This window comes from Nyctereutes procyonoides, unplaced genomic scaffold (assembly GCF_905146905.1).
Source record: "Nyctereutes procyonoides isolate TBG_1078 unplaced genomic scaffold, NYPRO_anot_genome, whole genome shotgun sequence".
Classification (NCBI taxonomy): domain Eukaryota; kingdom Metazoa; phylum Chordata; class Mammalia; order Carnivora; family Canidae; genus Nyctereutes; species Nyctereutes procyonoides.
The window spans coordinates 4886039-4899313 of record NW_026575041.1 but is presented as its reverse complement, the minus strand read 5'-3'; the positions used below and the strand labels follow the sequence as shown (position 1 = coordinate 4899313).

The 13275-nt window shown below is 48.5% G+C and overlaps 1 non-coding gene across 1 annotated transcript; it reads right to left on the bottom strand.

Annotated features, from left to right (window-relative positions):
• Positions 1-310: 310 nt before the first annotated feature.
• LOC129506836 (U6 spliceosomal RNA) lies at positions 311-413 on the bottom strand. Its single transcript, XR_008663870.1, has one exon. It is a non-coding gene; the product is annotated as a U6 spliceosomal RNA (small nuclear RNA).
• Positions 414-13275: the final 12862 nt, after the last annotated feature.

The following is a 13275-nucleotide window of genomic DNA, read 5'->3' as shown; positions in this document are numbered from 1 at the left end:
TTCCTTTATTTCTTTTTCCCCGTCTTCCTACCTTGATAGAAGCGCGAACTCTTCTCACTGTAGCATTCCAGCTGGTCTCTCTTTACATCTCAGGCCGAATTCGTAAATTTTCAGGATGGTTTGAAGGTTATCTAGGTAATTTGGTGGGGACAGGTGATTTGGGGACCCTGCTCTTCCGCCATCTTGCCCCTCCCTCCCCACAAAGGTATTTTTCTTATTGCTTTATAAAAACATTAAAGGAATTAGCATTTTGTCTTGTGTATAAATGTTTCCTCCATTTGTCATTTGTCTGACTTTATGTTTTTTTTTTTAAAGATTGATTTATTTCTTTTTCGTGTCATCCTTGCACAGGGGCCATGCTAATCTTCTCTGTATCGTTCCAACTTTAGTCTATGTGCTGCCAAAGCGAGCACTGATTTATTTTTTAGAGAGAGAGAGCATGAGCAGTAGGGAAAGGGCAAAGGGAGAGGGAGAGAAATCTTCAAGCAGACTCCCCACTGAGCACGGAGCCTAAGGCTGGGCTCGGTCTTATGATCCTGAGATCATGACCTGAGCTGAAATCCAGAGTCTGATGCTTAACCAACCTAGCCACCCAGGTGCCCCTATGTTTTTTTTTTTGTTGTTGTTGTTGTTTTGTTTTTTGTTTTTGTTTTTGTTTTCATGCAGAGTGTTCTCATAAAAGTGAAGGTGAGTTCAAGTACTGACAGCATAGGGCTGGAAGGACCTGGCCTAAGCAGGCAGTTCTTGTTAGAGGAGCTCCTATTTTGTTCCAGGTCCCAGTCAGGTATTGGCAATCCAGTGGTGAATAAGATAGGCAGAGGCTCTGCCATGGTGGTGATGATGGGAGAGTAGGACAGTACTCAGTGGGATTGTCACAGAGATACCTCCCCCAGTTGGACCAAGGAATGAGGGGGGACTACCCAGGGGTCCAGAAGGCAAGAGGAGAGTTCTGAGCAACAATTCATGCAAGGCTAGACCTCAGAGAGATGGCAGTTTCAGAGTTCAGGTTCCTGGAGCCCAACCTGTTCTGGGTGGTGATGAGACAGCTGTCACAGCGATGCCTGGCCGTTAGGGAGCAAGGACAAGGTCCAGGGAGTCTCTTTGAATTCCTGCGTGGACAGAAAATTGCCCTAGCAGGGCCTACTCAAGGTAGGAGTTTTGTCTCTTTGTACAGAGGAGAAAAGTTACTCTTAGGGCTCAGTCATGGCCAGTAAAGACTAAATTGAAGTCAGTGGTTAGGACTGGTTGGGGCAGTGGTAAAGTGTTGTTCTAGGAGCAGCAGAATATGGGAAGAAAATGCTGACCTCTCCTGGAGTGAAGGCCTCTCCCTGCTCATCCACAGTCCTGGCCTTGTTCACACCTCTACAGAAGAATCAAATGGATAGTGAACCACCTGTGCAAGACAGGGTAGCAGCCAGATAAGGGAAGAAGAGGAGGCAGGAGGGAGAAATGATGAGAGAGAGGGGCTGAGACTCTCAGGCCTTGAATGCAGGTAAGGTGTCTAGAGGCTGATGGAGGTGATGAGGGCCAGGACACCTGGAAGCTGCTTTCCTGCCTGGAGCCCCACTCCCCAGGCTCCTTGTAGGCAATGACAAGAAAGAGAGGGGAGCCGTGGGGAGAGCCAAGAGCTCACAAAGGTTCCGCTGTGCTTGGCCAGGGCTTCCACCAGCGCCCGTTTGCCTGCTTGCTTGTTCTGAGGGAAGGATCTGATTCAGAAAGGTGGTTGCCCAGGGCTCAGGGCCAGGCCTGCTGGCTGCCAGCCTAGCACAGCGCCCTCACTCCAAGCTCCCCATCCTGGGGCCTCTTCATTCCTCTTTCTTTTGGTGCTCCCTGTTAGTGAAATTCCACAGCCTTATACTGAAGATTTACTCAGTGCTGGAGGCCACCTGAGGACCTGGGAGAGGGGGTGCACAGGATGGTCCAATGGACACTTCATAGAGAGAGACACATGGAAGCTGCCCTGCACTGAGCACCTATTATATGCCAAGCACTGGGCATTTGTAGGGTTCATATTTAATACTCCCAACAAACCAAGGTAGGTATCATTATTTCCATTTTACAGATAAGAAAGTCCCAGAAACGCTAAGTGACTTGTCCAGGGATGATAGTAAGTCAACAGCAGCGCTAGAATTCTAACTCAGATCAGCCCTGCCTGTGAATCTAATCTCTACTTAAACCCTGTAGTGCTTTGTGCAGGAAATGGCTCTGAGTCTTGCACATGTCTGGTACAGAGTGAGGTTCCCATGAAAGTTGACTTTTTCATGTACTTTCTCTGCTGGGCCTTGTGAACTTCACAGCAATTCTTTAGGTCAGTAATCTTCCTGTAAATTTGACAATGGAAGTTCAGAGAAGCTGAGGAACTGCTCAAAGTCACATAGCTTGCAGCAGAGGATGGGGGAAGTTGGGGGAAATTCAAAAGAAGGGAGTGAGTTGGAGTGAACTAGCCTAAGTAATGACAGTGATTTTCAAGATGTTCAGGGTGCCAACTGAAGATAGGGAGTATCCCTGGATGTTGAATAGTAGTGCTGCTCATGGGGTATTCAGCCCTGACTTTCAATGGGCTCTCATCAGAAGAGCAGTGCTCAGGGGTGCCTGGGTGGCTCAGTCAGTTCAGTATCCAACTCTCAGTTTCGGCTCAGGTCATGATCTCAGTGTTGTGAAATCAACACTGCTTTAGTTGGGCTTCATGCTTGGTGGGAGTCTGCTTGAGGTTCTCTCTCTCCCTCTCCCTCTGCCCCTACCCTTCCTCCAAAATAAAAAATAAATAAATAAATCTTAAAAAAAAAAAAAAGAGCAGTGTGCAAATGGCTGGGCTCAAGACACACATGGCCCCATGTGTTTTTTATGATACTGCAGCAAGAAAGGGCCTTAACTGGGCCTATTTCCTTTTCTGTCAGATGAGGACTAGGTCTTTGATTTTATTTTTAAGCAGTGGAACTTTTCTTTAAAATAATCTTAAACTGAAGCTCAATACTCTTTCATCCATTCAACAAATATTTATGGAAACCTTCCATGTGCCGGGAATGTGTGGTTGACCGGATTTTCTTCCTATTTTGAGGCACTCTGACATATGGTAGAGAAATTAAGGATCCCCACCCCTCTGCTCAGGATTAGAAATGGCCACCTGAGCTACCAGAAATCCACACCCTCATCTGGGAGCCTACCACCAGAGTTGACTTGAGAGGCTCTCTCTCTATGCCTACAGGAACTTAAAGATACTTACATACAACCAACCACATCACAGATTAGATGACCAGGCCATGGGCCCCTTGAAGCAGTCTTTTCCTGGCATCATTAATCAGAGTCTTGGCAGAGTTGTTAGAGACTGGGCATATGTGTGAGGTTGGAGAAGCAAAGAGGAGGCATGGCCTAAGCAAAGCCCTTGAGGTGGGAAAGAAGCTTTCTTGCAGACACCAAGCACCCCTTCTCTCTCCTGTGGGCAGAGCCTTCCGAACAAGCCCCCCTCCCCCGCTCCTTCACTCACCCCTGCCATCCTCTGCTCAGATCCAGGGTGCCAGCTTGGGTTTGGTGACAGCAGCCCAAAGGAGGTGTTGGATGGCTGAAGCCCTCCATTGTAGAAGCTCTGGCACCTTCCACAAGCCCAGTTCGCCAAGTTGTCCTTCTGCCAAGCTGGAGAGCGGCTGGCTCCTGAAGGGACCCTCTCCAAGCTGGTAACTTGATCTTCCACAGCCCAGCCCCAGCCCATCTCTGAATACCAGAGCTGGAGCCCTGAAGAGTTTATAGCAACATAGCAGGACCTGGGAGCAGTTTTCAGGGTCAGAAGGAGCAGCTACCAGGAGCCCTAGAGCCAGGGTGAGTGGCGAAGAGATGGGGCTAACAGGCCAAAGACCTGGGGTCTAGCTCCAACACTTAACTAACTTGCTCTGTGACTTTGGGTAAATCACCTTGTGATTTAGGCCTCAGTTTTCTCATAAGGAAGTCTGATAGAGGGTTGGTTCCCAGAAGTTTACTGTTGGACTGGCCTGGGGCTCCGACACAGGTCTCCTTGGTCTACGGCATCCCTTTCAGGTAAAGGTCTGATTGCTCTGCACTGGGTGATGAGGGTGCTTGCTGGTTCTATGTCCCATGGTCGTCAGCCTCTCAGCTCTCACGGAACATTCTAAATGCAATGGAACTCCATTGGATGTAGTTTCCATTTCCTTCAAGATAATCAAGTAAATCAGGGTTTTCGTCAACTGCAGTAAAGCTTAAGAAAAAGCTAAATACAGAACTCTTCCTGTCTGAATCTCTAAATTGACAAAACCAATGTGTGAGTAATATTGTAAAATAAAATTTTGATTGTTTCTCCCCTGGAATTTTTTTCCACTACCATATCATTCTTTTGCTATCATAATTTTTTACTATCTTTTTTAACATAATTTTTAAAACTTTCATCATATCAAGTATGCTATTATAAACTTAACCACTGTCCTTTATGAAGATTATGCCTTTCCCATTTTATATGCCACTTATAGCATTAAAATGTCTTTTTTTTTTCAGATGAAATGATGGTGTGATAGTATATGGTAGTTCTCTGAGTAAACTTTTCACAAAATCAAATACATAGAATATTCATGCTCACATGTGTCCAGCTTGATGTGTTGAACACACTCACTGAGTAACCATCACTCAGATCAAGAAACAGAACATAGTGATAGTTCTTTTTTTAATGTTCTTTCCCAAGCAAAATAAGAAGTTGTGAACAACTGTACATTGTTCTCCCCGCTATTTATTTAAAATGTACCTATCTGTAAAATCTAGCATTTGGGGACCTTCTGGGCTAGATGATCTAATGTCCCCATGCAGTGTGAGCACTCTGCCACTCTTTCTGAGCTCTTGGAGCTGGTGTCTTTGGATCTACACCAACCAGAGGGAAGTAGGCCTGGCCTGGAACTCTGCCCAACCAATGCCAGGGGATATGGAGAATCTGGCCAAATATCCCTCCAGATGTGGAACTCAGCACTGCTGGCTGCTGAAAGCCAGGGCCAAGGGACAGTGAAGAGGAGTGGCTTTGGGCAAGAGATGCTGGAGGATGAATCATTTCTCCCAGTCAGGCCTCTCTCCAGCCGCTTTTCATTAGCCATTATTCTTCCCTTCCACCCACTCGCCTTCTTGGACACCTAGGAATCCCTAAGGGCTCTTTTGTGCACCAATAGTGCACCCCTTCTACCCCAACCAATTCACAGGCCATGCTTCCCAGACCCAGGAGATTGTTCTCCACCTGTTATATCTCTTTAATGATACACGAGGAAATCCTAGCACCTTTCTGAAAGGATAAGGACTTTTTTCAAAATCACACAGCCAGCTGAGAGTCCAGGAGGGCACATCCACTCTACCAAGGTAATGCACATTTATCAAGGATGTGCTTTGTGCCAAACACATAGGAAAGGGTAATTGTAAGGAAAAAAGAGCCTTTCTGTTCAATAAGTATTGAGTATTATTCTGTTCAATAGGCATGTACCCAGCCCTCACTGCATACTGATCATTCACACATTCAGCAAATATTTATTGAGCAGCTTCTCTGTGCCATTTGGCTGCAGTCACCATCCTTGGGGAGTTCACAGCCTGGTAGAAAGGTTAAGGCCAGACAAAATATCTACAGATGAAGCTAGACAGTGATCACAGTAATGAGAGTGGAATAAGGGATGGGGGAAAGGAAGTGTCACATGAGGTGGCAGGAACCATGGAAGGCTTCCAGAAGGCATGGTATTTGAATTTGCTCTCAATAGATGAACTACATTCCACCTACTCAGTTCCCTAGAGTCCCCCAGAATGTTCCTCTCCCTCTAGCATTTCAGTATTGGTCACTAAGCCTTCTGCCAAAAATGACTGCCCTCCTGCCACTAGTGGCCTTGGCTCAGGGGCTTGTTGTCACTCAAATAAAAAAAAATGTAGTGTGCACACACATAGTTTACTTTAGAAAGCCTACAAGGCTTGTAATATAAAGCAGCAGTCTCCCTGCCTAAAACACACATGTACCCACACCCGAATTCTCTGCTCTACAGAAGCAACTGCTTTCAATCCTATTTGCTTACACTGCTACTTCTTGATCTTTTAGTTTTAGGTTTCTTTCTCCTTGTGCTCTCTGTACCCACATGTCCATTTTGTGTCCCTCACCATTTGTCTTGTCCAGAATAATTACATCACAAGTTTGGTTGGAAGAATACTCACTGTTTGCATTACTAGGCCATTTAAATGCTGTTGACAAGTGAGTCGTGTAATATTCTGATTACTATAGCCTTGATTACTTTTCCTTTCCTGCATAACAGTTACAGTTATGTAATCTCTCAATATGTTTAAATGTGTTGGATAGTCTACCAATTTCTTTTTCTTGCAGAAATTTCTTCCAGAGTCTTCCGTCCTGTTCCAATCAGGATTAGTCGCTTTCTATTGCACAACCATTGGCCTGGGAACTCCTCTGTCCTTTATGGCATCTTTTCTTCCTTAGATACCATGTGCTCTGCTTTCTTGGTTTACTCACTTGCTCATTTCTGCTGAAGTACATCTTCCAGCAGCTTCCTGAGAAAGTATGCAGAGACTTCACATGACTAAATATGTCTTTATTCTATCTTCACCCTTCATAATCATTTGGCTAGGCATAGGATTCTGGGATGGAAATAATTCCCCTCAGAATTTTGAAAGCGTCTTGCCATTGGCTCCTAGTTTCCATCTTGCTATTAAGAAATCCAATGCCAGTACAATTCTTAATCCTTTGTATGAAGCCCACCTCTTTTTTTCTTCTCTCTGGAAGTTTTTGCGATCCTATCTTCTCAGAGTTCTGAAATTTTGATGTCATGGTATCATCTATGTTCATCCACAGTGCTGAGTCCTCAGTGGGTCATTTCAATCTGACATTCATGCATTTCAGTTTTAGGACATTTTCTTTAATGCTTCTTCCTAGAATTCCTGTTATTCCAATGCTCAGTTCCCTTAAACCAGCCCTCTAGTTATCTTTTCTTTTCTGCTTTCCGCTGCTTAGCTTTTTTGCTCTATTTTCTCAAATTTATAGTTCTTTAGAGTTTTCCATTTTCTGTCATTACAGTTTTAATTTCCAAGTGTTCTTTTTTGTAGCGTCCCATTCTTGCTCATGGATGCAATCAATACCTCATCTCTTAGGACGTTAATGATGGTTTTCTCTTTCAAGTTTTCTATTTTTTGCATAATTGCTATCTTCCAAGTTTTTTCCGCCTTGATGTTTATTCATGAGGGGCTGAAGGTAGCTGCTTAACCAACTGAGCCACCCAGGCACCCCAGTCTAATTGATTTTTAAAAAAAGATTTTATTTATTTATTCATGAGAGATACACAGAGAGAGGCAGAGACACAGGCAGAGGGAGAAGCAGGCTCCCTGTGGGGAGCCCAATGTGGGACTTGATCTCAGGACCCTGGCATCACAACTTGAGCCAAAGGCAGAGACACTCAACCACTGAGTCACCCAAGTGCCCCTAATTTCTTAAGTAGATTTTCAAGCAATCTTCCCATTTTTAAGCCTACCCACCCACCCACCCAATTTCCAGAAGTACCTGGTACAGCCAACTCCTGAGCCATTTGCGGGTTTCACAGTGTAAATTGGGCTGCTTTTCAACTTTCTTTATTGCCTGTTTAGGATTCAGTCAGTTACTATTCTTTGTTGGCTGTGTCTGGTTTCTAATATTTTGATAAATTCCTTTACTGTTGTTTTAGTTGGTTTCAGGAAAGACCACAGTGTGTGCTCAACTTGCTATCCTTATCCTATTTCAATTTTTAAATGAATAGAAACAACACATTTTAGAGCAGAAATTCTCTGCTGCCAATTTATAGAAGTCAACAGTGTAACCATGGCGTATGGAAGAGAGCCTTCCCCACTGGTTCTTTACCTGATAAGACCTTTCTTGGCTCTCAAATCCCAGGCCAAAAGCCACCTTTTATGATGCCTTCCTCAGTCTCCCAAACTTGTATCTGGTTTTTACCTAAGTTGGGTATACTGAGTGATAGACATTATAGAACCTTACAGACATTATTCCATTTAGGCCTTTACACTTTACACCTATGGAGATGCAGGGGGCTCCACAGACCAAGATCCCACAGCTAATGAGTGACAGGAGAGATTTGAACTCAGGTCTGTCTCTACCACTGAACACCTTTTGACATTATTGTTAATTTTGAGGAGCCCCAAAGGTGGAGCCCATATTCTGATGCGGACAAAAAAAAAAAAAAAAAAAAAAGGGCACATATACTGCAAAGTCAGCCCAGGCACAGGAAAGGAGTACCAAATGGGAATAAAGATGTTGAGTGGTGTGCAGTTCAGAGGAAGGAGGGCTTCCTCCCAAGTCACTGAATCATGGTGGGCCTTACAGAGGAGGTGGCTGGCCTCTGAGCTCATCACCACCTCAGTCTGGCTTCTCTCCTTGCCTGGAGGATTGGAAATGACAGCAAATAATAAAGATGGTGGTTTAGTTTGCAAAGCACTTTTACGCAAATCTGTTTGATATTACAGAACCTTGTGGGCTGAATGTTATTTCCACATTAGGCAAGAGAAAACAAGGCAAAGAGGTTAACCACCAACTCCTGGTTACCTAGCAGAAAACCAGAATTCAATCCCATCTTGTCCAAGTTCAGGCTGCTCCCCTAGCCCGTCCATGCTTGCTTGCGTTGGTTGAGAAGAGCCTTCCTATTCCAAAATATCTCTTCACCAATATTTCCCAATATGTGCTGTATGGCCTGTTTGTTCTGGGTCCCACTCTAGGTCTGTGTACTCCCTGGAAGATGGGGTCCTAAAATCTGCATTTTAACAACCGTTTCGCGATTCTCAGGCTCACCTGAGAGTTGCCCTCGGCCTACAGTGATGCCAAATGGCGCAGTGGTCAGAGCACCCACGCAGGAGCCAGCACCGCACTAATCGGCTCTCTCAGGACCGCCTCAGTTTTCCTCCTGTGAAGTGGGCCGAGTCCCTGAGCGCGTCGGGGTGTTCACCCCCGCAGCTCCGTGAGCGCCGCTCCGGCCTCCCAGCTCCGGCCTCCCAGCCCAGGCCGGCCTCGCCGCCCCACCCGGCCGGAGAGGAAGCAAACAGCTGGAGGCTCTCCGCCTCCGGGCTGCGGTCTCCTCCTAATGGGCTGCGGACGGGCCCTGAGATCGGGGCTCGGGCCGCTTTCCGCACGCGCCGACCCCCCGCCGGCGACCGCAGGGAACCCGAGGGCTCGGCGCATCCCGCCGCGGGGCAGTCGCGGCCCGCGCCCCCCGCCCCCGCCGCCCCCCGGCAGCCCGTAAATATTCCCTGGGCCCAGAGGGGGCGGAAACGGACTTTCCAGCGCGCCTTCTGGCACTGGCCCCCCTTCCCCCGCGTGGAACCTCGCATGCAGCAGCCTGCACCGCAGTCCGCGCCGCCCGCCTCACCACCCGCGGGGCGCTTGCGCGCGGGTCCCGGGCGGGGGACCTGGAGCGCTCCGGAGCGGCGGGCCTGGGCGCGGACCCGACCCGCAGCGACAATTTGCAGGAGGGCCCCCACTCCACCCGGAGGTCAGGGAAGGCCTCCCGGAGCTATTGAGGCTTAGCTCCGAAAGATGAAAGAATGCGCTGGGCAGAAGGGACAGAAAAGAAGAAAGAATACAATGGGCCCAAGGAACAGAGTATGCAAAGGCCGAGAGAGTGGCGTTTGGAGGAAATTACCATTTTTTATGTCACAGAAGTACTGAGTTCAAGGCTAGAGAGACCATCAAGAGCCAACGAAGCAGGGTCTTGTAAATTATGCTAGGCAGGTACTGTAGGGTTCTAAGCAGAACGTGTGACTTGGCCAGATGGTTTATTTGCTTTTAAGAAAGACCACTGGCTTGGTGTGGGAGGTGGAATTGAGGGGTTGCAGGGACATGAGTGAGAAGTCTGTAGGCAGAGGTCATGGTAGCTGGGCCAAGGTAGTTGCAGTGGGAATGGAGAAAAAAGGATAGACTGGAGAATTTCTTAGTGGACTGGGTGGGACTCTGTGATATGACAAACCGGATGTGGGGATCAGGAAGTGAGTGGATAACCCAGCCTTTCCCTGAGTAGGGAGCAACAGGGAGGATGGTGCCTCCTTCCACAATGAATCCCTCCTGGAAAACCCTCCTCTTTTTCTATCGGTCCAATTTGGATTTAGAGCCTCATTCAGTGTCCTACCTCAACACCTCCAGGAAGCCTTCTCTGCTTTCTTAAGGATCTCAGAATATCAAAGCCTGTCTTTGGTTATTTCTGTTTTGATTAGTTCTAGAACAAATTTGTATGCATCAGTCTTCAAGGGAGCACTGCATGGTGGTTAATATCACATTAGGATCTTAGCTCTCCTGCTGACTGTCCTCTGTGACCCGGGAAAGTCAGTCATTTCTCTGAGCCTTGTTTTCAGCTGTATATTGAGGATAATAATCCCTCCCTTGAAGGATTAGGATTCTATATGACTGGCATATGGTATATGCTCAGTGAGTGAACTTTTCTCTTTCTTTTTCACCCACTTGGGTTGATCAGCCTGGAAAACAAACAAGGTCCTCTACAGTGTCCCCTGAAACTTCTTGTCTGGGCGCTTTTGGCTAGAGGTAACAGAGTGGGGTAACAAAGATTGTAAGGCCAAGAATGGGAAGGCATGGGTTCCTGCTGAGGACTTCCTGTTTAAGCAAGTGAGGATCCCCTTGTCTACCTTGGATAACAGGGAATGGGCTGGATGGCCTCTGAGATCCCACTGCTGCCCTTGGTCATTCAGTTCTGGTGGAGTTCCCTAGCTCCCAGGAGGCACTGAGCCCTGTGGGATAGCAGTGCTTCAATCCACTGGGACCTGTTTGGGTCAGAGCCAGGCCCCTGGGACTGGTGGCGGCTTCCCAGGTGGACAGTAGGTGGCGCTGAAGCTCTGTTTATCCAGCCTCAGGGGCGGGGCTACCTGCCCCTCACCTAGGTGGGTGAGATCCCGTATTCAGCTTGGCCCTGGTGCTTTTGGACTCTATCTTCTGCTGATGAAGCTCTGTGAAGGGCTGGTCTGGTCTGGGCTTTGTCCTCCCTCCCTCCTCCAGAAGCTGGGAAAGCCACTTGATTGCTTTAGAGACCCACAGGATGTGTGTGCTGGGAGAGCCTCCAGGACTCTTCTGGCAGAAGGGAGGGGCTTGTCTGAGGGGGTTAATAGCTGAGGGGTGGTTCCAGTGGGCTGGATATAGCAGGTCATCCCGTCCTTTCCTCCTCCAAAGGCCCTCACCAGTTCACCTCCTCCCTGCCATCCCTGCCACGCTTTCCCATCTCACTCAGTCATCTCAATCATCTGCTCTGCCAGGACCATTATACCAGGCTTCTCACAGGTTCCTGTCTTGTGGGTTTCTTCTATGGCTGCCTGGGCTTCTCCCCACCCCATCCAGCACCCCCCCCACACACACACACCGCCATTCCAAGGATTTTCTCACACATAGGTCTAACCCCCACGTTCCCCTACAGAAGCCCTTCCTTGCCCCACCACCGTGGAGGTACATTAGTCCAGCAGTCCAGGCCTTTGCAGCAAGGCCCTCTCCCTCTCCCAGGCCTCAGCCATGCAAGTCTGCTCTCAGCCCCTCACACCTTCACCCACGCTAATCCTCCCTTCATTGCCTTACTGTCGAACTCCTGCTCCTTCTCTACCACTCAGTGGGGCCTCTGAGATGTGGGGGCTCAGGTGCTCCTCCTAGGCTCCTGTGGCTGTGACTGCAGTATGTGACTGGGCGCCCCTGTGCCTGTCTCCTCTGCTAGGTGACCCTAGGAGGCTCTGGGTGGGGACCCTGGCACAGGGTTTGGCCTCCTGTTAGAGCCCAGTCTTTTTGGGTGAATGACAAAGAATAGGTACACTGGGAGGAGCATTACCAGATATTTGCACACTCCTGTGGATCAGGCATGGTGTGCACACACAGCCTCACAATCACCACAGCATGGACAGGTCAAAGACTGCAATTATCATCTCCATTTTACAGAAGAGGAAATGGAAGTGCAAAAGGTCACATGGCCACTGAGTGAGTGAGTGGAACCTAGCTCAGCAGGCTGTGGGCAGAGTAAGGCCTCAGGCCACTGCTGAAGAGGGCTGCAGGGCAGTGGGAGCCACATGTACCCAAGGATATGAGTAAGGCTACTGTGGGGGTGATCAGGAGACCACTTGGGCAGAGGGCCCTCAAGAAATAAGGCTTCCACCCAGTCTTAGAACATGGGGAGCCCCCAGTTATTCTGAGCCAGGCAGGGACCTAGGGCCTGAGTACCAGAAGTGTTCATGTGGCATCTAGGAGGCAGAGACCAGAGGCTGGAAGCCAAGGAGGAGGTTGACTTCGTGATCCAGGGAGAGGCAAAGCCCAGCTTAGCAGGAGGCTCATGGTCTGGGATCAAGCCGGGCCAAAATAACAAGACTTTCCAAGGAGCCCTGTGGTCAGCAGGCTGGAAGCCAGGAAGCCAGAGGTAAGGCTGCCCACAGAAGGAGGCAGGACAAGCTGCAAATATTTGCTGCAGAGAAACCCAGGGGCTGAGGCCAGTCAAAAGAAGGGGCCTATAGAGTTTCTCAGGTTTCTGGGTCACAGTGTCAATAATGGGATGGTCTTCAACTTGCTGTATGACATTGGTGTGGTCTAAGTGTCAATAAGGGAAATTCTAGCTGGGAGTCCCCCAAAGGGCCCATCTGTCTGGGTGCCCAGTCTTGAAGTTACATGGAAGTCAGAAATAGAAGGTCCCTGATGCTTAAGCCTGAACCCTTCATTATCTGAAGGAGAAACTGAAGTTCAAATAGGCAACGCCTGCACAGTATCATAATAAGCCGGGCACAGAATCCAGGTCTCCTGATTCCCTGTGTGATTTGATGGCAACTTAAAGCACATTCCCTCCTGTTGTTCCAAGACTTGGCTCAAGTTCTTTGGGGGAACCCTGTGGACATCATTTGGTATAACCCCTGGGCAGCCCTATCTTAACCCGCACCCCCTAGGAGGGAGTGTTCAAAATGTCTTACTGGCTTAAATTCATTCCATGTAGTGCTAGAGAACTTCCCTCTAGCTGCAGTCATCTGTTTGGGGATGTACTTGGGGCAGGGCAGTGTGAGGAGTTGCTGGTTAGGAGTGGGGTGTCTGCCTGGCGGCAACACCCAGCTCAGCCTGACGCCTGCCTGCCCACTGGCATCACACCAGTTTATGAGGTCATCCTCTCCCTGGGAGGCTTGCTCCCAGGGGCTCCCATGGGGTCCTAGTCAGGTCTCCCTGACTTTGCCAAGGGGTCCAGCCACTTCTGGAAGGTAACTCTTCTCCTGGGTCATCAGTGTCAAGATGGATCACCTCTTGCAGACACCCAGTTC